Genomic DNA, 26393 nt, shown 5'->3' with positions numbered 1-26393 from the left:
AGCAGACAAAGGGGAACAGATGGAAGGGGAATGACTCGGAGCTGAAATACCCCCAAAGTGGGAGATTTCCATAAGGGTTGGGGGAAGGAGGAAACAGGTTAATGGACTAGTGTGATTCCATGTTTGCAGATTATCTAACCTGAAGGAGCATGGGCCCTGAATGAGGGCTCTAGTGTGCTTGTGGGCAGAGTTTAATGGTATAGGTCACTATGAGGATCAAGCTAGCTAAGCCAGTTTCAGGGTACATGATGTTCAAATTACTGTGTGTCTCTAGGGGCCTTGACTACAGGAAGAAGCAGAGGCTAAACTTAGGAAATTGGGGGGTGGGGGTGGGGAAGTTGTCCTAGTGACTTGTCATTCACTACTGTGTGTATGTGTGTATATGTGTGTGTGTGTATGTATATTTTTTTCCACAGCAGTGAAGTATAGTTCTCACCACTCTCAAAGAAGTGTCAATGAAATTTTTAGTCAATAAAAGGCAAAGAGGACAAATAATGAGATATGCTTTGTTTTAGCCACTGATGTGCGCTTATCTTAAGGACAAAGTCCTGAAATCATTAACAATAATAATAGCATTTGTATAGTGCTTTCAAGATTTACAGAGCACTTTATACATGTTATTTCATCAGATGCTTATAATCCTGAGGGGTAGGTGCTATTATATACTCTCCTTTCCTTCCCTCTTTTACAGAGGAGAAAGCCGAAGCTGAGAGAAGTTGACTTGCCCAGGGTTAGTAAGTCAGTAAACATGTATTAAGCACCTTCTATGTGTCCTGAGTTATAAACTGTTCCTGCAGGTCTGTAGCTTTCTCAGAATTGGATACAGTCCCCTGCTTTCCAGGAGCTCACATTGAATGTGGGAGATAACATGCCAAAAGTATGTACCAACAAGCTGTATGTAGAATAAATCATCTGAGATATGATAAATTATCTGAGCTAGAATTAGAATTCTGATTTTCTCAGTGTTACCACTATCCCACTATCACCTAGCTGCTTCTTGGAACAACTGGGAGTTATTATAGTCTGCATGCTATGAACAGTGAAATTTGTTAGAAGAGGTGAGTCAGACTGGAGCACAGCTGACCTGTTAGTTGTATACTTTTTGAGCTTCTGGCAGCCCCCTGGCCTTCCTTCTCGACCTGGAATAATAACATATGTTTGTAGGGATAGTTCCAAAGTGCTTTTCTGTCTTTCCTTGCTAAAACTAAGCAATAATCCTCTGAAGGTGGTGGGATGAGTATCATTCTCCCCGTTTAATAAATTTTTAAAGAGCTTAAAGGGAGATGAAGGGACTATCCCAAGGTCACAAAGCTAGTAAGTGAGACTTGAAACTGGAGCCTGTGTTATCTACCACCAAGGCCATAGTGTCTTTCTGTTATTCTAAATCTTTTGTGACTTCTTCATCTTTCAGCATTCACAGTCTCACATCTTCTCTGAAGCCTTGCCTGATCACTTCAGGAACCTCTTTCTCTCTTTTGAATTCATTTTATATCTGTAGCATTCCTTGGACTAGGGTGGGGAACCTACAGCCTAAAGGCCCGACGTGGCCTTCTAGGTCCTTGAGTACAGCCTTTTGACTGAGTCCAAGTTTTACAGAACAAATCCTTTTATTAAGGGGATTTGCTCCATGAAGTTTGGATTCAGGCAGAGGGCCACACTTGAGGACCTAGAGGGTCACATGTGGCCTTGAAGCAGCGGGTACCCCACTCCTGTCTCAGACATTCAACCATAGCCTCTAGGGTTTAGTTAAATTTCCATGGGCTGTTATTGTTCAGTCATGTCTGACTCTAAGTGACCACATTTGGGGTTTTTTTGGTAAAGATACTGGAGTGGTTTGCATTTCCTTCTCTAGCTCATTTTACTAGATGAGGAAACTGAGGCAAAGAGAGTTAAATGACTTGCCCAGGGTCACACAGCTAATGAGTATCTGAGACCAGATTTGAACTCAGGAAAAGTCTTCCTGTCTCTAGGCCCAGGACTCAGTCCACTGCACCACCTAATTGCTTTCCCATGGCAGTAGAGTACAGCGAATAGACAGCTAGCCTCATAGTCTGGGAGATCTGGGTTGTCATTGTTACACTAAGAATGTCTGTCCCCTCAGGCACCTCTCTAGAATGGAAAATTGCAGAGCAGGTGCATATCTGCATTGGTTAGAGAGATTCCTCCCTGGGTGTTCCCTATACCAGTGATGTCAAAACTCAAATAGAAACAGATCCCTGAAACTACAAATTGACATTATCTATGTTGTATTATAGTTTGTTTTGTCAGCTATTTCCCAATAACATTTTAATTTATTTTATTAAAAGATTACCAAAAAAGCTGAAAATGTTCCTGTCCTTGAAGTCCTTATATTAGTAAACTAGGGAAAAGACTGACTTTGAGGAATGGTGGCCTGGTAGGGGTACCTTGAAAGGAGAGTGGGACTCTAAGGGTTGACGTACACCATGCAGGAACAAAAACCCACTTGATTTGGTTATGGTTTTTCAACTCTATTCAATAAACATCAGTAAATGGCTTTTATATGCTAAGTATTTTTAATCTCCAAAACTGGAGAGGTAGAGGGAGAGAAGGGTAAGTGCCCTGAAAGGAAAAAGTTAGAGACAGAAAGTTGTAGATCAACTAACCAGAAAAGGAGGGAGAGGAGTGAAAACATGGTGAGAGGTTTTCTGATAAAGAGGTAAATCAAGTTCCTTTCCTTTTCTGAGACTCAGTTTATTCAAATGTAAAATGAGGCCTTTGACCTAGATGACCCTTCTGGCTATACCCCTGTGATCCTGAGGCATTTAAGGTCTTTCATCTTCACTTTCTGGGACAAAATTGTGGTTGTGAGGAAAGCCCTGTAGAAAAATCATGAGCTTGCCACTTCTCTGCTGCCATGATTCTTGGATGCCAAATTGGAAACATGTGAGTACAAATAACTACTCGAAAGATAGGCCTAATAAAAATCAAGTTTACTTGCAAATGTTGTTCAGCACACAGTTGGTTTGGCAAAAATGATAATGTCAGCCAGAACAGCCAGGGAACCCAGTGGATGGCGCTGTCATTTCCCCATGTCCCTGGCTCCTTCTAATCAGTGTTCTAAACAGAATGCATGGAGCGTCAAACGGAATCTCAGCAGATGAATGAATAGAATGCGCTACAGTAATCTATTCTGTGACTTGCTTCAAGGAACCCCCTTGAAAATTATCCGTGTCTTTTTTTAATGTACAAAGAAAACTAAAGAAATTACATTATGAATGAGAAATGAGATGAAAATTTCTAATCCTGTCTCATAAACAGTATAGAGCTAACTTTAAAATATTCTGCTTTAAGCAAGCATTTAATTTGTGCTCTGGGAACTAAATAATGTTGCTAAGATAAAACATTCTAATAATGATTTATGTAAATTTATTTGTACAAAGTAATGGTGTCGTTGCCTATAGCAGATTGCCTAGAATATGAGATGACACTTATGAGCTCACTTTGTCTCTCTTTCCCTTCTTCCTCTTTTATGAGTACAATGGAGGAAATGAAAGATTTGGGGAAGAAAAAAGTCCACATTCAAAATGGAGTCCGAGGCCATGTTCTGTGAGGTTAAAGATGTATGCAGTATGTATATTTAAGAAAATGACTCCCACAAAAAAACAAAAATCAAAAAAACCATTAAAATGCTCATTGTTTAAACTGATTTCTAAGAGAAAGTATATCCTTGTCTCACATGGCAAGAGGCACATCTTTTGTATATTCTGGATGGTGTTTATAGATCAGTGATCACCAGAACATAGATCTAGAAGTGGGAGGGACTTCAGAGCCTTCTACTTCAACTGTTCATTTTACCAGTGAGAAAACAGAAACCTAAGGAGAGGCCTGACTAAAATACCATATGGAATAGAATCATAGAATGCCATAGCTCAAAGGAATTTTATAACATAGATTGTTAGAGCTATGGAAGACCTTAAGACAAAGAATGTTAGATCTGAGAAGGAGCTTTAAAATATAGACTGTTAAAATTAGGTAGGAGTTGAAAACATGGACTGATAGGAACTTTATGACACTGAAGGTTTAGAGGTGAGAGGGAGCCCAGAGCATGGAATATTAGAGCTGGGAAGAAGCTCTCAGAGCACAGGATGCAAGACCCAGGAGGGACCCCAGAGCATAAGATGTTAGAGTTAGGAGGGACTTCAGAGAGTAAGATGTTAGAGTTAGGAGGGACTCCAGAACATAGATGTTAGATCTGGGAGGTGGCCCCCAGAGTGCAGGATGTTAGAGCTAAGAGGGACTCCAGAGCACAGGATGTTAGAGCTCAGAGCATAGAATGTTAGCCCCTTCTCAACTATAACACATTATATATATCCAATTTATAAATCTCTATCTATCTATCTATCTATCTATCTATCTATCTATCTATCTATCTAATCTATCTATCCGATTTCCAGAGGAAGAAATTGAGTCCTAGGGAAAAGTGACTTATCCAAAGTCATGTGGTCAGTTGGTGGCAGAATGCCATCCTTCCAGTGTTTCTCCTGTTGCCTATAAGTGTAATGGATAAAAATATGACAGTCCACATATCCTTAGCAAAGTAACTTCACTTAAAATCAGAGCATCACAGAGGGTTAAAGCTGGAATAGACTTTAGTGATTAAGTCTAAAACAGAGAGGCCTGAGATTTGGTCAGTTTTAAACTATTTTGCAGTTGCTGTAGCTGTGTAGTGGGGAGTGAGTTTGTGACCTCACTGGGGAAAATGGTTTTGAAATGTGGTCAGCGTCTGTGGTGTGTCCAGGGCCTGTGGGTTGTAGCCAGAACTTCTGAGAGAAGGGAAAGGATAAACGGGACCTTTTAAAGTGGATGCAAGGTAACACTGACTTGGGAGGAAAGACATGCTTTCCCAAGTTTTCAGCTGTACCAGCTGAAGGACAGGTGAAACAAAGCCAGCCTGCGGAGCTGCTGGCTGTCACTGAGGTTGTGCTTAGAACCTCCAGCAGGAAATCTTCAGATGTAATCTTACAAGAAGGTCCATTGAATGTCCCTGGGAGATAAGATTGTAAACCTGATTAAAACTGACTCTTCATTTAGATGTGAATTCACGCAGCAGGCTTCTAGATAATTTATTTTCACATGTTCATCGTGTATGGCAAGATGTATGTGAACATTCATTCAGCAAATAAAGTGTGTCCACTTTATGCATTTTCTCTACTCTCATGAAGCAAAGGGACGGTTGTAAACCATATTTTATGCCCCCACCCACCCACTCACCCACACCTCCCTGGGTCTCCCAGTTGGTAACATTTCAAGAAGGATCCCAGCCATGCTTCACCTCACTCAGACCTTAATTCACTTTCCAGATTTCTCTTTTTCTACAGCTCCCTTTTCTACCACCCCTACTGCCTTCTGGGTCTCTTCACTGTTGTTTTCTTCTGTTAGACTGAAAACTCCTGGAGGATTCTCCCTGTCCTCTGTCTTTTCTCTCCCTTCCTTAACCTTCTCTGTTGTTCCTCTCTCCTCTCCCTTCTCTCTTCTTTCTTCTCCTTTTTCTGTATTTTCTCTTTCTTTTTCTTCCCTTTCTCTTTCCTCTCTCCTCTCATTCTTCCCTCTCCTGTCTCCTTTTTTCTTTCTCCTTTCTCTTTCCTCTGTCTCCTTTCTTTGCTTTTTCATTTCTTTTCTACTTTCTCATCTTTCCTCCTCACTTCTCTTATCTATCTTGAACCTTCCACCACTACCACCACCACTGTTATCAGAAAAAATTTACCAAATACTTATTTACACACAACACCATGGGAAACACTGAGTTGTAATAGACACAACCCCTGTCTGCTAGGAGTTTAGGTCAAAATATGTCCCATCATTATTTGCTACTGAAAATCCCAGTGTAGAAAACTGGAAAAGCAGTTCATTTTTTAGACTTGTGATGCTGGTGCTTAAATGTAGACTTGTACCATGCCAAATGAATAGCTACCCTGTACTCATTCTTTCCCCCTTCTTCTGCATGGGAAAGAAAAGTAACTATTCTTCAAAAACCTTAATATAGGTCATTTGGGATGAGTCTTTGCAGGGAGAAAACACAAAACCATTCTTCTGTTAATATGCCATTAGAAGCATATGTAGAGGAATCTCACTTGAAGAGGGATTTGAAATGAATCCTCTGTAATAAAGACAGGTGTTGAATGTACTTTTTAAAGTAATTTCATATTGTTATTTTACAAGCCAAAATGTTTAATAAAAATCTCTTCCCCACCCCTGCACCCTCAATCCCTTCTTCACTGGTAACCCTAGTTCAGGATATACTTTTCATTGTTAAAATTATTAGCAGGTGTTAAAGCTATCTTTGGATTTAATTGAAGCATTCTCATTGATTTATACTCTGAAGAGTTGAAAGAGCATTGAAAAGGGGAGAACTTTGGAGAGAAAGTAGACAGCAGTAAAGCATTTTTGTTGAAAAAAAATACTGTGGATTTGTCTTTTTTGTAGGAATCCCTTGAATTTGTTCTGTACAAACAGGAAAGGATATCTTGCATTAGAGAGGCATAGGACTTTGAAGTGGAAGGTACCAGAGAGGACATCTAGACCAACTCTTTTCATTTTACAGTAAAAAGAACAATTCTCATCTATAGAAGCAGCTTGCTGTAGTAATTGATAGAGAATTGGTCTCAAAATTGGGAAGACTTGAGTTCAAATTCTGTCTCTGATGCATCCTGTCTTTTTTACCCTGGACAAGTCACTTAACTTTTTAATGTTCATAGCAATTCTCATAGACTGTGAGTTGCAGAGATGTTGTTGAACTACTTTGGTAGAGGGAGTTTGCTCATTCAGGGGTTACCTGTATCATTGAAATAAGAAGTCCATTTTCTGTCCCACATTTACAATGCACTTTTTTGCTTTACATAGTGCTGCCCTTACAACTACCTTGTAAAGCTAATTATCTCTCTTTTACAGGTGAAAAAACTGAGGCCCAGAAGGAGGTAATTTGCCTCAGGTCCCAGAGCCAGGAAATAGCAGAAGGGGTCCCCAACTCCAAATCCAGGACTCAAACCAAGGAATATCATGCTTCATGTTACAAACTAACTCCTTCCTTTGGAAGCTGTTATGTTTCACTCAATTATATGTTAATTTTGAATTGTCTATACAATTGTCCCATCCACAGAGCAAAGGGGTTACTGGTGCCACTCCCCAGTGATCTGGAAAATCCATGTAAAATTTTGTCCCTCTTTTCCTACCAGAGAAGTCTGAATTTTTTTTCTTTTATGGGGGGTTTATAGTACCTTATTGTAAAATTTGGGTTAAATATTTGATTATAAACTCTGTGTCATCTGCTGGCCTTTGTGTATTGTCTGCCACTTCCACAAAACTCCCCCAGATTTCCATTTAATTTCTTATGCTAACTCATGATATATCAGAATCACGATGAGGAAAGTTGTAATGTGGAAGAGATAACTGTATTATAATTATTTCATTTTTATGTTGGGTGTGTATGAACTGAAAAATAGAATTGAGAATTTGGATTCGGTCTCATGACAGTGTTCTGCAAGCTTAGGGCCTGATCAGTGGTGGGATTTACAGCCCCCAGCATAAGTTTCATGGCTCTAATAGGACATAATTTTGCTCAGAGGAGCAAGAGAACCTTCGAGCAGAGTCATCTAGAGCTGGGAGCTTCAGGAAGGGCAAAGCATTTTAGAGTTGATGCATCTTCATGGAATACACATTCCAGACTGGCCAGGGGGACAGGGTTTTCATTAGTAATGAAGAGGGAGAAGAGCCTGTGTAAAAGACTTACAGTCTCTCACCCCTAAACCTTAGTCAGAGCTTGTGACTCTGCTTGGTATTTAACACTTGCTTTTGAGATAAATACATCTGGCAGCCCCCCTTCTTTGTCACAACTGTTGTATCTGCTGAGGGGGACTGAGCTGTCTTTTATTTTGACTGAATACTAAAAGATACTGATGACCAGACAGTGATGCGTATTTTCCAGGTGAAAAAAAGAAAGCCAGGAAATTGGTTTTCGGCAGCCACCAGGAGGACTGAATTACTTGCCAATTAGAGCCTAATAGACTCTCCTTGTGATTAGTTTGATGTGGTAAACATGCACCCTGACTCTTCAATCACAATCTTTTGTGGGGCAGCAAAGAGACAGGAAACGCTAAGTTCCATTGGCGGCCCAAATGATTTTTCAAGTACCCTGGTAAGAGCCTCCAAATGTAAATGAAGAGATGGTTGGGTAACCAGTCTTGTGCTCATCAATGTCTGTATTGATGGTGCAGGGCACTGGCAGATGCTTGAGGGATTTTTAAAAAAATTTTTATTAATTTTTGGTGGGAAATGAAGGGATAGACTGCTCTTGGAGGTCCATAATCTCGTCAATGGAATTCTTCTGCCAACTCAAATAACAGTACACTCTTTGGGAGGTGGGGTACATGAGTTGTTGTGGTACCCCTCTGGTACTGAGTTCCTTGGCTCTTACCTTAACTTTCTTGGATGATGGACATGCATTTGTCCATCAGAGCCTGCCAGGAATTTCAACTCTTCTGGCTACAGCTCTTGCCCTTTTCAGGTCTCAGTTTCGTCTTCCTTCAAGTGGGTTGGAACAGGGGAAAACTGAGGATTCTTCCAGCTCTTTGATTTCCTGTGGCTCTAATCTGATTATTCTAATGACCAAAGGACCTGGCCCATGAAAAACCAGAGTCACTTCCTTTGCTGAAGGATTGGATAGATAGATATGTAGAGCATTTATTGAACACTTATGTGCCATGTGAATAGCAAAACTAGGGAACACAAGACAGTTTCTACTCTCAAGAAGCTTATATCCTAATATGGGAAAATAAATAGCTAATGGAAAGAGGAGTTTACATTCTAATATGGGAAGACAGAATATAGGGGGAAAGCGGGGAGGGGGGTGGAGAAGGGGGTAGGCAGGCACCTGATATGGGGATGTGGAGCAAAAGTGAGAATGAGGTGGGAGTGAAGTGAGCAGCATTGTGGCTGGGACTTCTCAAGATATGGTGACCCAAGGCAGGAATTCACCATTCAGCAAGCCAGCTTTAGGTTAGGGTGGAGTCATGGTTACAGGGACCAGGCAGCTACTGGTGAAGTAGAAGACCAGAGAGTGAGTTCAAGTGAAGTAGTAAGGAAGGATTCTGTGAAGGTCTGGTGATCATTTTTATTTAATTATTTACATATTAATAGTAGTCCCATTTAAATTTTGTTTTTGTTTTTTGTTTTAATTTGGTATAACATAATAATATAACATAACGTCATAGTATAACATAGTATGACATAATAGTATAACATAACATAACAGTATAACATAATAATGTAACATAGTACAACATTAGTACTGTTGATGAATATATATGTATGTGAATATATAAATGGGTTTTGCTTTCTTCAATTCATGGTGTGGAAGTTTCCTCCATCAATATTTATGACTAGTAGATTTACTTCAATTTAACAACATTTATTAAGTGCCTACTAGTGGTCAGGTGCTATGTTAGGTCTGAGCTGGTAAAATAAAGACAGAAATAAAAATATTTCCTGCCCTCAGGGAGGGAACTTTGATTCTACTGACACATAACATCTATATAGTAAATAAAATAAGTAAAGGCAATATATACACAAATTAGTAGGCAGCTAGGTGGTGAAGTGGATTGAGAACTTGAGTCTGAAATTGGGAAGACCCGAGTTCAAATGTGCCTTCAAATACTTACTAGCACTGGGACCCTGGGCAGGTCATGTAACTGCTGTTTGCTTCAGTTTTCTCACCTGTAAAATGGGGATAATAATACCATTTACCTCTTGGAGTTGTGAGCACCAATTGAGATATTTATAAAAAGTGTCTTAGCACAGTGTCTGGAACATAGTAGGCACTGTATAAATGTGAATTCTTCTTATTATTATTAATGATGATAAAATGAGGGAAGTACTAAAAATTGAGTAAGTTCCAAGAAAGGCCTCTGGTAAGAGGTGGTCTTTGAGTTGAGCATAGCTATATTCTAACCCCTCACTACTGGGGCCCCTCTCCGCCTCTGATTGGAGAGGGTAGAAAGTGGACACTTGGAGAGCTCCTCCTAGATCCTCCATTTCATTCCCAGGGCAGCCACCTCTGAGCTGCCTCAGCTCCTCTGGACTTTTATCATGCTCTTCCCTCTTCCCCCTTAAAGTTTATTTTTTTGTATTGTCTTCTCTCCTTAGATTAATTACCTGGCACTTAGCAGGATATTTAATAAATATTAATCAACCTAATGATTAGGGGCTAAACCTGATTCCCTGAGAGGTTAAATAAAGACCCGCCCAAGGGATCACACAACCTCAGCTATAGGATTTTATATTTTATTTTATTCTATGTCTATATCCTGGGTGTCCCAAAAGTCTTAGTGCAGTTTAAAGGGTTTTTCTAAAAAACAGCTTAAAGGCATGTTAAGTGTGAGTATACACATACGCACACATATGTATACATATACACATGTGTTTCCTCATACCAGCACATATATACATATATTCATGTTTATGGAAACCAGTGTACATGCATAGACATGTGTATGCATGTATACAGCTGTGTATATGTGTATGCATGTATGTACACAGAAATAGGTTGGAGATTCCCCCACCTTGTCTCCCCCCTCCATTGTTGTCTCTCCCATTAGAACGTACGTTCCTTATTAATAGGAATTGTTTCATTTTTGTCTTGTATCCCTAGTACCCCAGCACCTACTAAGTGCTAAAGAAATAGGTGTTGATTTATTTAGAGTCAGGTCTCCCCAATTCCATACCCAGAACTCTACCAGTGATTCCATCTTGCCTCTTAAGTGTGTATGTATGTACACATAAGGTGACAAGTTGTGTATGTGTACATTTTTGTGTATGTGGATATGCATATATCTATAGCTATATCTGTTTAATTTAGCAAGTAGATATTAAGTACTTGCTGTGCTGTGTGCAGGACCCTAAAGCCTCTTGATTTTGTTAAGACATAGCCAAAAGTCTTACCTTCTGAATGAATGTCCTTGCATAATTAACCCCCCCTTCCCAGTTCCTTAAGATATACAAACACTGTGGTTGCCATGATAACTAGCTTTACCCTTAAACCTTCATGTTCATTTCCCTTCCTCTACCAGAGCCACAAACAAATTATTCCCTTGTCTCAGGAATTATGCCAATGAGGCATAGTGCTGTATTAAGTTGTTGCAGTGGACACTTGGCCTGTTAATCTGTATGTCTCTGTGTCTCGTAGTTCTGTCCCAGTTATTCTTATCCTTTCATTTTTAATCACTTATTATAATCATTATCATCATCATGTAAAAGGAATTTATGTGCAGAACCTTTCATGATTCTGAGCATTTGCTCTTTCATTCCTAACAATCATGTGAGTTTTTGTAGAATCCTTTGACCTCAAGAAGTAGTGAATACTGTGGAAGGGCCTAGAGACTGGCATTTGGGTCCATCCCTTGAGACCCAGAGTTAAGAACTTCAGTTGTCCAAGGACTGACTACAGAATTGGTTGAATGTACTGTTTATCCAACTGCCTCTCGGATGATGTTTATGAGAAGAGGACTTCACTAACCATCAAGAAACCTAGTTTCTAACCTTTGCCACTGATCCTCTGGGTGATAACGATCAAGTTACTTCCCCTTTCTGGGCATCTGTTTCCTCCTCTGTAAAATGAGAGCATTGGAACTAGACCTATAAGGTCTCTTCCACCTTTAATGTTCTTGATTATCTCTGGCTCCAATCTGATTATTCTAATGACCTAAGGAACTGCACCATGGAACTGTTATTACAGTCTTTTATGTTGCCAGAATTGTCAGGACTCCATTGATTGAGACAGTGATGACAACTGTAACAGTCAATTTGGTCAGAGAATGATTGAAACAATGGCCTCATGGAGACACAGCCTGTGTCTATTGATCCTAGTTTGCAGATGCGGACATTTCGTAAATACTTTGATGATGATGGTGAAGAAGATGATATCATCAGCCCCAAATTCCGAGTCCTCAGGTCTCATCAGTCTACTACAATTGTAGAAAACATAGATGTGTTTGTCCTTAGTAGATACAGCTTGCCAGGGGTCTGGCTTGGAGATTTTAAAATGTGTCACAGATAACAGAATTTATCTAAAATTCATTTAGGGAACAAAAAAATTACTGATGCCTTTAAAAAATATATTACTATCATTTCCCACTGATATCACCTCTTCCCCCATAAAAGAATGCTTCCTTAGAACAATGAGGTACAGTGAAGCAAAACAAAACTGGCTGCTGTGATACTTTATTCCTGCTCTTATTATCTCCTACCCTGACGCCTGAAAAGAGACTTATGTGTCCCAGGCAGTGTTCTGAGGTCAAGTTTGAGCTCTGCTTCATTCATTCTTCGCATCATGTGAAGGGATGTTCTGAAACTTATATTGGAAGAGGTGAGAGAATGACCTGCACTCTGAGTTACACGTCAAACTTTGGATTTAAAATGGAAAGTCAGGCAAAAGCAATCATTTCTATTTGGCAGGTTCTTTATGACCCTAGCATACTTTTATGAGAACTAATGTAGTTTATTGGTCAAGAGTCTCATCCATTGTAGGGAAACATTCCAGTGCACAGAGTAAATCTTTATTGTCAGAAATTATAGTGTTTCCTGAAATGATTGCTTTTTCCTCAACTCATGGTGCATTAAGGGCAACTTTTAAATGCCTGGCATTAGCACTTGAGAATCTGTTTGCTAGTGCTTGGTGAATTGATGTGAGGTAAATTAACTTCCTGGAGTAGCTGTGGGGACTATTGGTTGGTTGGAGTTTTAGAATTTACATGGTATATGGCACTTTGGTCTCCAGTCTATAAAAATGGTGTGTGAAGACATAAATAAACAATGGAGCCATAAATAAACAATAGATTGAATTGAATAATTGAAAATAAATCCCAAATCTTGGAGCAGTGGGCATGGTTGTTAAACTCTGCATAGTTCTTGAGGATTCTGGAAGAAACTCCAGCAACCTAATTCACTTGGAAACAAATAAATGTTTCCCCAGTTTCCTGCTAGATAGATCATGAAGTCATGGATTTAAAGTTAGAAGAGAACCTTTTGAGGTCATCGGTCTAAATAACCTCCTTTTACAAAGATGGAAACTGAGACATAAGAGAAAAAATGACTTTGCCAAGGTCATGAAGGTAATATGTGGCAAATCCCGAATCTCAGTCCTCTTCTGTCTATACAGGGCTTTATGAGAGGAGGCAACTAAAATACTAGAACTGGATTCTAGTGTTGATTTTGTTGCTCAGGCTAGATAAAATATGTGACCTTGGACACATCACCTCTCTGGGTTTCTGTTTGCTAGTCTCTAAAATTAAAGCCTTGATGTTTCCCAAAATTACTGATTCAGTGCACCATTTAATAATATAAACCAACATTTAGAACAGTTCCCAGGACATAATAGGTGCTTAATAAACATTTATTGAATTGCATTCAGGAAAGAGAATAGAGACAATAATCCCAGGTGATGTGTTCCCAAAAGACTACTGTATCCCAACTATCACTTTCCAAAGGGCAAAGTTAAGTTGGACTGATGGAAGTAAGAGGAGAGAGACTAGAGCATAACAATTTGTTTAAATCTCTCATAGATCACAGGTATAAAGCTGGAAAGGACCAGGTCATCCTGTCTAGCCTTCTTATTTTACAGATGAAGAAGTTGAGGCTCAGAAAGGTTAGGAGATTTGCCCAAGATCACAAAGGTAGGAAGTCGCAGAATTCAAATCTAAACCTAAGTTCTCAGAGTCCAGATCCAGTGACTTTGTACTGTAGGAGATCTGCCTTACCTTAGAGTGTTGTTATTTTTTTGTTTTTTTGGTGCATTTGATTTATCTCTTCTGTTAGTCTAAGCTCCTTGAGGGCTGGGACCATAGTGCTGAGAGCCTTGACTTGCTGGGTCCTTTATAAATGTTTGCCAGGTGAGTGAATGAGATATACAGAGGGCTTAATACATTCTTAATCTATGGGTAAAGACACAAGGGTGTAATAATTGTTGACTGGTTGTGAAAACCAGTCCCTTATGTCAAGGAGTGTATGATCTAGTTGGGGGTGGAATGGGGGATGGGAGGTGGGAATAAGATTAAAGTTGCCCAGTGGTGAGCAAGATGGTAAATCCTCCCCTCCAGAATCTTCTACTGTCTACATGCTCCTCCTGTAGCTATGATTCCCTTTCCTATAGCAATGATTTTTACCACCAAGAGGGTAAAGTTCCATTTAATAAGAACAACAATTAATAATATAGCTAGCATGTAAATAGTTATCTACTATGTACCAGGCACGGTGCTAAGTGTGTCTAACAAGTATTACCTCATTTGATCCTCATAATAACCCTGGGAAGTAAGTGCTATTATTATTCCCATTTTGCATTTCAGGAAATTGAGGTAAATAGAAGTTAAGTACACATAGCCAGTAAGTGTGTGAGATTGTATTTTACCTCTGGTCTTCCTGATTTCAGGCCTGCTGTTCTATCCGTTGTGACACCTAACCACCATTTGCAAAAAGCAAGAAAAGGTAGAGTTGGATGATATGAATTTCTGCAGACTACTAAACAATGTCAGTTCAAGGAGCACTAAATACAAGAGTGCTCAAGGTGTATCTGAAGGTTTCCTACTCCAAAAAAATCTCTCCTTCACTCTGCCAGTTGGAGATTAATTTCAACTAACTAGCTTTTCTTGGATGACACACATATTTATTACATGGGAAGGTGTTCTATTAATCATTCACCCCTTATTGAAGATTGCTATAATTTTATTTTCTTAAATGAAGGGAGACAATAGAGAAGCAGGGAGGAGGAATCAATCAGCAAGAATTTATTATATCCTGCTTTGTGCCAAGCACTGTGTTAGGTGTCAGAGATGCAAAGATAAAAGAGAAAATAGTCCAAACTTAAGAGGGGAGATAGCATGCAGATAAGTTGTTCAGTCATTTTTTTAATTATGTCTGACTTTTTGTGATCTCGTTTTGAGGTCTTCTTGGTGAAGATACTGGAGTAATTTGCCCTTTCCTTCTCCAACTCATTTTACAGATGAGGAAACAGGGTTAAGTGACTTGCCTGGGGTCACACAGGTAGTAAGGGTTTGGTTTGAGGCCAGATTTGAACTCAGGAAGATGTCTTCCAGATTCCAGGCCTGGCACCCTATCCACCAGGATAACTGCCCATGCAAATGTGTAGATAAATAAAAATACATATAAAACAGGTATAAGGTAACTTTTGGAGGGTAGCAGGGAGGAAGACATTAGCTGAGAGGACCAGGATAAGTTTCATGAATAAATATGGTGGTATGTGAGATGTGTCTCAGTGGAAACCAGGAATCCCAAGAGGCAGTGAGGAGGGAATGCATTCCAGGCATGGGAGACAGCCTTGAGTGCCACAGGAGATAGAGTGTTGTATGTGAGGAGTAGAAAGAAGCAGTTAGATTGTACTTTGTGTATGGAAGGGAGTTATAAATAATAAGGTTAAAAATGTAAGATGGGACCAGTTTGTGAAGAACTTTAAATGTCATTCAGAGGAGTTTACAGTTGATCATAGGTAGGCTAAGGAGTCACTGGAGTTTTTAAATAGAGAGATGACCTAGCTAGGACTACATTTTTGGAAAATCATTTTGATGGCTGGGTCAGTCAGTCAATAAGTATTTATTAAGCCCTTATTACTATGTGCCAGGCATTGTGCTAAATGCCCAGAATATAGATACAAACAAGAAGAAAGATAGTCTTTGCCCACATATCCCAATTGGGGAGGACAACACATAAAAAGAAAATGAAAATATGGAAGGAGGAGGAAGTTTCCACAGTAGAGATGGTGGTGAAGTCTAAAGAGTCAAAAATGGCACTAGGGGAAGAGTGAATAGTTAGGCTAGGTCTTTCCTCAAAATGGAGGTTCTAGGAGGAACTCTTCAATGGAAAGAGGTGGCTTTGGTGATGGTGGGATTTTCCAGGTAAGAAGGCAGCAGGGTCATGGTGGAGAAGTCCAGAGAAGTCTATGTAGAAGATGGATTGGAGTAGGGAGGGATTTCAGACAGGGAGACCAATTAGGAGATAATGGCAGTGGTCTAGGGGAGATGTAGTGAGGACTGGATCCAAAATGGTGGCCATGTGAATGGAGAGAAGGGTTCCAGTGTAAGAGATGACGTAGAGGTAAGAGCAACAAAGACAAAAGAGAAAGTCAGTGTGATTTAGTGGAAAGAGGACTGGCTTAGAACCAGAAGAGCTGGTTCCCCCACTTAACCACTGATGAATTTGGCTAAACTTTTAATCTAACTCAGCTGTTGGTGAGCAGTTTTCTTCAAAAAGACTGAGGCCCAGAGAGGTGAAATCATTTGCCTACAGTCACACAAATAGGTTCTGGAGCCTAGTTTCAAACCCAGATCTTTTAGCATCAAAGCCGCTGCTTTATACCATTTGAGAAGTTTGAATTGATGACTTCTGAGTTCTCTTTCAGTTCTGGATATCCAAGTTGATGAGACATCCTGCTTGAGAAACTAGTTCAGAATGAAATCTTTCTTTTATAATATCTACTTTATATATTTCCCCTTTCCTTCCCCCAAACAAAAGCAAAAAACAAACAAAAAAATAGCCAAACCCTTATTCCTTCTCCAATCTTTATTATAGGTACTTTGGGATTTCCATAGTAAGGGGATCCTCATGAAACTAGTTTCACGTATCTTCAGTATCCCCTGCATAAGACTAAGCACTAAAAAAATGTTTTCTTCAAGCACATTTATGTATGTTAGAGTGACCTGAGAAAGCTTCCTGGAGGAAGGGGAAGCTAGGCCTTATTCTTGCTCTGCCTGAGTTTTTTTCTATGACTCATTTGGGCTCATGATGGCTGAGGCTTTTGAGTTTGGTGCATAATTTATAAATGTAAATAAAACTAATAGGATGGAATTGTGGGAGGAGCAGAAAAATCTAATGACTAATCCCCAGATAGCAAAAACACCCTCTGCAATAAATAACTAGAGGACTGTAGTAAGTGTTTAAAATTTGTTGCAAAAATATGATCCACAGGAATGATCTGTGCAATCTACATGTGAATAGTGCAAGATTCAGTATCTAAGTTAAAAATCCATATGGACCCAGCAATTGTAGTGATGACAACAGTAAAATCCTGTTGGGTGGAATGTAATTTGTCTCATCATGTTAAATATTAAACTCTTGGCTTAAAGCCTGGAAGGGACCTCAAAAGCCATCTAGTCCTACCCTTTCATGCTACAGATAAAGAAACTGAGGCCCTGGGAGATTAAGAGACTTGCCTAAAGTCACACAAGTAGTCAGAGGTGGAATCTGAACCTAGGTCCAGTGATTCCAGAGAGAAATTAAAATGGAGGACATAATCTGTCTCATTTGCCAAAATTTCAAGAAGTACCAAGGAAATTGGAGGAGATCCTGTCCCTTTGCCATTATCCAGACCAGGAAATGTTAGAAAAGCTGCTGTTGGACACATCTGAAGGCCCAAGAGACGGGACAACGTCCTTCATTGTGGGCATCTCCTCCATGAAATAGCCTGAGAATGTCAGCTGTCTGGAGTAGCCCAACCTGTCAGGGGAAGATTTCTTAATGGAAACTGGCTTGGCAAGGACATATGGAAAAGAAGTTTGATATGCAGGCCAAGTGTACGTGATGCTAAGATTGCCTTTCATCAAGCATCAGGGCATCTTTGACTGTCAGGTACCTAAGGGAAGTAAGTGTTTTTTAACCACTGGCCAGCTGAGCACTCAGCAGCCACAGAAGACCACTCAGCTTCTGACCTATTCAGGCACAGGCTTCATGCCACATTGCTAGTTGTTTTCAAATTGAGGATTAGATGACCACTTATGAGGGATGTTCTAGGTCAGTGTTGTCAAGCTCAACTAGAAAGAAAAGGGATCACTAAACCATAGTAAGGATCCATGCAAGCCACATATTGACTTAGAAAACCACATATTAATATTATTTATGGTTTTTTGTATTTTTATTTATTTTCTTATCTATTCCAGTTACATTTTAATCTGGTTGGGCCTCACTCTGGAGTATATTGGCCCTGATGTTTGACACCTCTGCTCTCAGGAAATCACAGGCACTCGATTTGGGGTCAGGGACACCTAGCTTCATATTGCACCTCAGAAACCTAATAACTGTGTGACCCTGAACAGGTTACTTAATCTCTGTCTCAATTTGCTCATTTGTGAAATGGGGATAATAAAAGTAACTACCTCTCAAGTGAGTTGCCAAGATAAAATGAGATGCAAACCCTATATAAATGTATAAACATGATATTAGTCAGTTAAGATTTATTAAGCACCTACTATATAAAAGACACTATGCTAAGCACTGGGGATACAAAAAGAGGTAGACAGCCCTTGCCCTCAAGGAGCTCACAGTCTAATGGGGGAGTCAACATGTAAACAAATGATAAGCAGAAAATAATCAACAGAGGAAAGGCACTAGAGTTAAGAGAAGCTGGGAAGTGTTTCCTGTAAAAGATGGGATTTTAGTTGGGACTTAAAGGAAACCAGGGAAGTCAGTATACAAAGAGTTCTAGAGATAGGAGAAAGCCAGAGAAAATGCGAGTTGTGGAACAGTAATTGGTAGAACAGCCAGGAGGACCAGTGTCAGATATAGCACTAAATAAATATAAACCTGATACAAATAAATTATATAACCCTGTATAAAAGACCTACATAAAAACTAGCCAACTGGCTATCCCAGTTTTATCTATTGGTCCTGGCTGCATTACAGATCAGGGGAGGAAGAACTCAAAACTAGACTAGTTATTTTTCTCTATGGGACAGCTAGGTGGTGCAGTGGATAGAGTGCCAGGCCCGGAGTTAGGAAGACTCGTCTTCCTGAATTCAAATCCAACCTCAGACATTTAGTAGCTGTGAGGCGGGGCAAGTCACTTAACCCTGTTTGTCTCAGTTTCTTCATCTGTAAAATGCTTTGGAGAGAGAACTGCCAGACCAATAATCTAGTATCTTTGCCAAGAAAACTCCAAATGGGGTCACAGAGATTAGAACATGACTCAATGACAATTAATTTTTCCCCCTGTATCATGATGTTTGCTTATTGGTCAAAAGGAAGTCTGCATACCTCGCTGTGACCTTGTTCCCCATTTCTTTTCTTTGGACTATAGAGCTGACACACACACATGCACCCGCGCATGCACGCACATTGTTGTTGTTGTGTTTGTCCTTGGTTCTCAAAGAGGACCATGAAGTCAAGATGATGAAATGACTTGCAGTTGACTTTGATTTGAGGGAGGGAGCTGTGCAAGGTCACCAACCTCACTTTCTTCTCCTGAGACATCTGTGCAACTAGAAAATGGTGGTTTGGTAACAGATTATAGAATAGTCTGCTTTCCTCCCTAAAACCTATCTCAGTTAAATGTAAATTGAAGCCCTGAACTGTTTTGGCTTTTTTCTTTGAATGCCCTGAATTTAACTTAGGACTTGGTATACCATAGGTGCTTAATAACTGCTTGTTGAGTGAATGTTGAATATACGTGACTTAAGAGAGACAGTAGATCCAGACAAGACTATTGATAATGTATCTCAGGTAGGGAGTTGAGAGTTTGTTGTGAAGAGGACAGAGAGAGGGGGGGAAAACGAAATCTTCCTATCCTTACATCTGTCTACTCTGACAAAAGCTAATGCTTCATTGCTGAGTGTGCCATATGCAAATATCATTGACATTTATTAAACATGGAGAAACTCTTGTGCCTGCTGCTATTTAGATATTTCCTCCAAGTCCCCTTATTAGGGAGAGCAAGCCCTGTTGACTGTAGTAACATACTCTGATTAAAAAGGAACCGATCACCAGAAGAATCCAACTTCAAACCGGGGGCTTTTCCGTTCCTCTCATTTTCATGGCAGCATTTACAGAATCAGGATTTGGTCGTGACCTTTTTAAGGTTGTTGCTTCATAAGAACAATCCTGTTATACACAGCTGATGACCCTCATACTAGAAGAACTGAAAAGCAGTCACTGGTAATGTTGCTGCTTTCTCAGCCTAAGATGGAAGAGAAAGGAGGCCATTATTTTTTTCTCATTGAAACATACCCTGGATTTCTAGAAGAAGTGGAAATGAATTGATTCTGGATAAGTATCAAATTTATATACCTTCACATCTCGAGGGGGTATGTGGGGGGAGAGGGCTTCAAAAAGAGCTGTGGCGGGACATTGGCACATTATCTCTGTGCTTTCGTGCAGCTGTCCAGGAGGGTTTGCACCATCCCTCTCTCTCCCCTGTTATATTTTTTGACAGTTTTGAGCCAGATGTCAGCTCCTACAGATGTGCTGCTCACTCACTTTTCATCAGAAATCCCTCTTAGCTGTTGGGCCCCATGCACCAAGTTCCTTATACTCATTGACTGAAGGAAGAATCACCAGCTAGAGGAGCGGCTACTTCATTAGTCAAGATTTCTGGGTTTCATGATTCATAGGGGAGGGACTGCTTTTCCTGAGTCTGTGTAACTCTTGGGAAGTAGAGAGAGGGAGAATTTATAGTATTTTTGTAATATCAAAATGTTACATCGTTCACTCCTATGTAAAAGTCTGAACTCATAGGTTGCCTCTCAGCCTGTAAAGATTGATAGACAGCCAAGTCAGTGAGAGACATAATTGAGAAGTTCTATTTTTTCTGGTGCCAAAATAGCCCTGTGCTACCTGGGACATGATTTGGATAGGGAGTTAGTTTCTACTCTGTCAGTGTGTATGAGAGGATTTGGACTTATAGGAACAAAAACACAGTCTCTCCTTTTCAAATTGAGGGCCCCCAGGATGACAGCCAGCATTGGAGGGAGCGGTACAGTGGACCAAAAAATGGTTTTGGAATGAGGAGACCTAGTTTAGAACCCTGGCTCCTACAATTCGGCTGGGTAATCACAGTGAAGTCATTTAAATACTCTGAGCCTCAGTTTCCCCATATGTCAAATGGGAGCTTAAAAAAAAATACATGAAGTAAGTAGAGAGTGTGCATTGTGAATCTTGTAAAGCAATTCATCCATAAGAGTACCAAGGATTGGACCTGGAGGTTTAAAGTGGCTACCTGTGTGATATTTGAACAAATCTCCTTGTCTCTTTGGCCCTCAGTTTCCCGTGAAATGATAACTGAGATCTCTTTTCACCTCTGATATCTGGATTCAGAAATGAAAAGTCAATTGAGGAGATGGCAGCAGCATATAATTTCAGATTGGGTAAAGAAACACAAACTCACATTGTTTTCCCTACTTCTTAATCGTCACTGCATACCATAAAATATGACCTTTTATCTTTTCCCTCTCAGTTAAAGAAAGTTTTTATAACATTGATTAACCCCAACAAGCAGTCTCATAATGAAGATAACTATTCCTGAGGTCTAGAGTGTGTTATTTTTAGTATTTGCATTATTACTTCCTATCTCTTCCCTCTCTAGTACATCCTCCACACAATTGCCGTGCTGATTCATATTCTTAAATCACAGATCTGACTACCATGTCTGTCGACTGCTCAAAGAAACTTCAGTGCCCTTCCCCATTGACTTCATGAAAAAATAGGATTTGAAGCTAGAAAGGCCCTTACAGGTCATCTCGTTCAAGTCCCTCATTTTACAGATGAGAAAACTGAGGCCCAGAGAAGAAATCCAAACTCCTGTATTTGTGACTGAAAGCTAGATGGTTCCAATCTAGTTTTACCAGATTGATTTCATGTAATTTCCCACATACTCTTGAACCAAACGTCCTTGATCTTTACTGTATATGAAATTCCATCTTTTTCTTCCCTGCCTGTCTGTTTCCCATCTCTTACCCCTCTTAGCCCTATCTCTTGAAAGTCCCCTTAGCTCCTTTCCAATGTCAGTTTAAGGGCCATCTCTTTGTAAGAGATCTTTGTTGATTCTCCAGTTGTTAGTACCCACAACCTTACTGAAAGCACTGTTTATTTTGCATTTACTTACCTTGCTATGTGACCTCCTCTTCTGCATTCCCCACCTCCACCCCTATCGCCTAGTGGACCATAAGGTCCATGAGGGCAGGCTTTTTTTTTTTAAGTTGTTATGTCTACCCTCCCCCTTCCCCCAACAACTTGTGGTGCCTGACACATAGTAGGGACTTAATAACTTCTTGTTGAACTACACTGGGTTTTGAAAAGAGATTTTTTGTTTTTTCCTACTTTTTGTGGCTGCTAAACTACAACCCAATGAGGGAGCAGATCAACGATTTGTGACTCAGGGAATCTTTCAAAGCCTGGCCATTAGTTAAGCCTGTTTCCTAGATGAGACAGGACCACATAAAGGAAAGGGGACTGGAAATTCCTTGCCGCTCCCGCCTTCTGTTTGGAGAGCTTGCAAACAAATTTGTTTCCTTTTGTCCTTTTCCACTCAGCAAATATCGACTTTGCCCCCCTTGGCCCTGAATGGAACTGAAATGAGTTTGGCTAATCTTTGTTTAAAGGCTTTATCACCGATCAGTCAAAACAACTTGGGGGTGGGGGGAAGTGGTGGACTGAGACCAACCCAGAATCATGGCCAGTCCTGGCTGGTCCCTGCAGCTGGCCACCCCTGAGCCAGAGGAGAGACTCTCTGCAACCCGTGTCTAAGTGCCAGCCTGCACTGATCAGGCAGCTAAGTAACTTTTTTTATTAGTATTTATTTTAAGGTACGTCTAGGCTACACTTGAAAACCAAGTCATCATGAGCGATAATAACAGAGCTGACTGTTAACACCGTACCACCCTGCTGGGGCCAGAGGAACAGGGTAATTTTCCTGAGAGTTGCATTAGAACGCATTTGGTAAAATGGTGTAATCGAGGCAGTTGGCATCCACAGCTAATTCTGCCTGCTTGCTTTCCCATGGAAATGATACTGAGTAATCCTGTCGGGTGATTTTGCTGTTTGTTCCTCAGCATCCAGCTTCTGGGCACATGTTAAGACAGGAAAAGAAGACTGGCTTTCTAAAAGGCACTACCTTTGTATACATCTCTCATACCTGTGATAAAGAAGCAAACCTGCCAATCTCAGAGAGCCCCTGTCAATGTAAAGGGAAATCAGATGGGGAGGGAGGTGAAGAAAGTAAATGATGGATTAAAGAATTCAAGGGGAAGAGGGAAAGTGAATGCTGAGAGTGATAGAAACGTTGCAACTACAGTCTTCTCCCTCACCTAACACCACCTCCCTCCCACAAATCCTCTAACAGCTTCCTAATATTCTGTACATCAGAGTTAAGCTCCTGATCTTGGCTTCATGACCTTCTATCAGCTTAATCTCCTTCATTCTCTGCCTGTCTTCTTACCTGCTTCCTATATTTTGGCTTTGCCTCCACCTCCAGACTTGACACCTTTGTCTAGTTCTTCTAACCTTATCCTCCTTTGTCTTCCTTCTGGACCATCTTCTTTTAACAGAAATCATTGATTCTTAGGTGAAGTTTCTTCAAAAGTCCTTACAGAGCATCTAGTTCAGGAGTTCTTAACCTGTGTTCTGTGAATAGATTTCAGGGAGTATATGAACGTAGATGGGAAAAAATACATTTTTATTTTTGCCAACCTTTAACTGAAATATAATATTTCCTTTAGTTTCTATTTTTTCCTATTCTGAGGAGTCCATGGGAGTCACCATAGTGCCAAAAGGATCCATGACCCCCCAAAAAAGATTAAGAATCCCTAATCTAGCACTGGCCCTAGAGTCAGGAGGACCTGAGTTCAAATATGACCTTAGACTCTTACTATGTGACCCTGGGCAAGTCATTTAACCCTGATTGCCACCCCCCCCCCCCCAAAAAACCCCCAAATCTCTGCTATTGTCCAACAACCTTATTCTACAGAGGCAGAAACAAGCTTAGGGAGATTGAAGGTTTAATGTAAGGTACACCAACCAAATGACTAGCCTAGTGGGAGAGGCAGGTAATAGGAACATCAGTTTTTAGTAGCTGAGTATCAAAGTGGATAGAGAAGTGTTAGACATGGAGTCTGGAAAACATAAGATCAAATCCTGCATCTGACACTTACCAGTTGTGTGATCCTGGGCAAGTCACTTAATTGCTCTTAGGCTCAGTTTTCTTTTCTGTAAAAGGGAGATAATAATAGCACTTGACTTCCAGGGCTGTTGTGAAGATAAAATGAAATAACATGTAAAGGGCTTTGCAGACCTTATTGTATGGTGTGTCTGACTCTCCATGACTCCATTTAGGGTTTTCTTTTTCTTTTTCTTTTTTTTTTAATTTATTTATTTGACATTCATTTTAACAAAATTTTGGGTTCCAAATTTTCTCCCCTTTTGTCCCCTCCCCCCCCCGAACACCAAGCATTCTAATTGCCCCTATCACCAATCTGCTCTCTCTTCTATCATCCCTCTCTGCCCTTGTCTCCATCTTCTCTTTTGTCCTGTAGGGCCAGATAACTTTCTATACCCCTTTACCTGTATTTCTTATTTCCTAGTGGCAAGAACATTACTCGACAGTTGTTCCTAACACTTTGAGTTCCAACTTCTTTACCTCCCTCCCTCCCCACCCCTTCCCTTTGGAAGGCAAGCAATTCAGTATAGGCCAAATCTGTGTAGTTTTGCAAATGACTTCCATAATAGTTGTGTTGTATAAGACTGACTATATTTCCCTCCATCCTATCCTGTCCCCCATTACTTCTATTCTCTTTTGATCCTGTCCCTCCCCATGAGTGTCGACCTCAAATTGCTCCCTCCTCCCCATGCCCTCCCTTCCATCATCCCCCCACCCTGCTTATCCCCTTATCCCCCACTTTCCTGTATTGTAAGATAGGTTTTCATACCAAAGTGAATTTTATTCCTTCCTTTAGTGGGATGTGATGAGAGTAAACTTCATGTTTTTCTCTCACCTCCCCTCTTTATCCCTCCACTAATAAGTCTTTTGCTTGCCTCTTTTATGAGAGATAATTTGCCCCATTCCATTTCTCCCTTTCTCCTCCCAATATATTTCTCTCTCACTGCTTGATTTCATTTTTTAAAGATATGATCCCATCCTCTTCAATTCACTCTGTGCACTCTGTCTCTATGTGTGTGTGTGTGTGTGTGTATGTGTGTGTGTGTAATCCCACCCAGTACCCAGATACTGAAAAGTTTCAAGAGTTACAAATGTTGTCTTTCCATGTAGGAATGTAAACAGTTCAACTTAAGTCCTTTATGACTTGTCTTTGCTGTTCACCTTTTCATGCTTCTCTTCATTCTTGTGTTTGAAAGTCAAATTTTCTTTTCAGCTCTGGTCTTTTCATCAGGAATGCTTGAAAGTCCTCTATTTCATTGAAAGACCATTTTTTCCCCTGAAGTATTATAGTCAGTTTTGCTGGGTAGGTGATTCTTGGTTTTAGTCCTAGTTCCTTTGACTTCTGGAATATCCTGTTCCATGCCCTTCAATCCCTTGATGTAGAAGCTGCTAGATCTTGTGTTATCCTGATTGTATTTCCACAATACTTGAATTGTTTCTTCTAGCTGCTTGCAATATTTTCTCCTTGACCTGGGAACTCTGGAATTTGGCCACAATGTTCCTAGGAGTTTCTCTTTTTGGATCTCTTTCAGGTGGTGATTGGGGGATTCCTTGAACATTTATTTTGCCCTCTGGTTCTAGAATCTCAGGACAGTTTTCCTTGATAATTTCATGAAAGCTGATGTCTAGGCTCTTTTTTTGATCATGGCTTTCAGGTAGGCCCATAATTTTTAAATTGTCTCTCCTGGATCTGTTCTCCAGGTCAGTTGTTTTTCCAATGAGATATTTCACATTATCTTCCATTTTTTCATTCTTTTGGTTTTGTTTTGTGATTTCTTGGTTTCTCACAAAGTCGTTAGCCTCCATCTGTTCCATTCTAATTTTGTAAGAACTATTTTCTTCAGTGAGCTTTTGAACCTCCTTTTCCATTTGGCTAATTCTGCTTTTGAAAGCATTCTTCTCCTCATTGGCTTTTTGAACCTCTTTTGCCAGTTGAGTTAGCCTGTTTTTCAAGGTGTTATTTTCTTCAGCATTTTTTTGGGTCTCCTTTAGCAGGGTGCTGACCTGCTGTTCATACTTTGACTGCATATCTCTCATTTCTCTTCCCAGCTTTTCCTCCACCTCTCTAAGTTGATTTTCAAAATCCTTTTTGAGCTCTTCCATGGCCTGAGCCCACAGAATATTTAGTCTGGATGTTTGGGTTACAGAGGCCTTGACTTCTATGTCTTTGCCTGATGGTAAGCATTGTTCTTCCTCATCAGAAGGGAAGGGAGGAGATGCCTGTTCACCAAGAAAGTAACCTTCTATAGTCTTATTTCTTTTCCCTTTTCTGGGCATTTTCCCAGCAAGTGACTTGACCTCTGAATATTCTCCTCACACCCCCCTTGCCTCCTGATGCTCCCAGCCAGCGTTTGGGGTCTGAGATTCAAATGCTGCTCCCCAGCCTCGGGGCTTAGGCAGGGGCAGGGCTGCTATTCAGTGTGAGATTAAGTTCAGGTGGTCAGGTCAGGGCAGGGCT

At 40.3% G+C, this 26393-nt stretch overlaps 1 protein-coding gene across 3 annotated transcripts in view; it reads left to right on the top strand.

Annotated features, from left to right (window-relative positions):
* FOXN3 (forkhead box N3) overlaps positions 1–26393 on the top strand; it is a 511610-nt gene that overhangs the window by 134567 nt on the left and 350650 nt on the right. The window lies entirely within an intron of this gene.

Source organism: Notamacropus eugenii, chromosome 7, assembly GCF_028372415.1.
Source record: "Notamacropus eugenii isolate mMacEug1 chromosome 7, mMacEug1.pri_v2, whole genome shotgun sequence".
Classification (NCBI taxonomy): domain Eukaryota; kingdom Metazoa; phylum Chordata; class Mammalia; order Diprotodontia; family Macropodidae; genus Notamacropus; species Notamacropus eugenii.
This window is presented reverse-complemented; position numbering and strand designations above follow the sequence as displayed.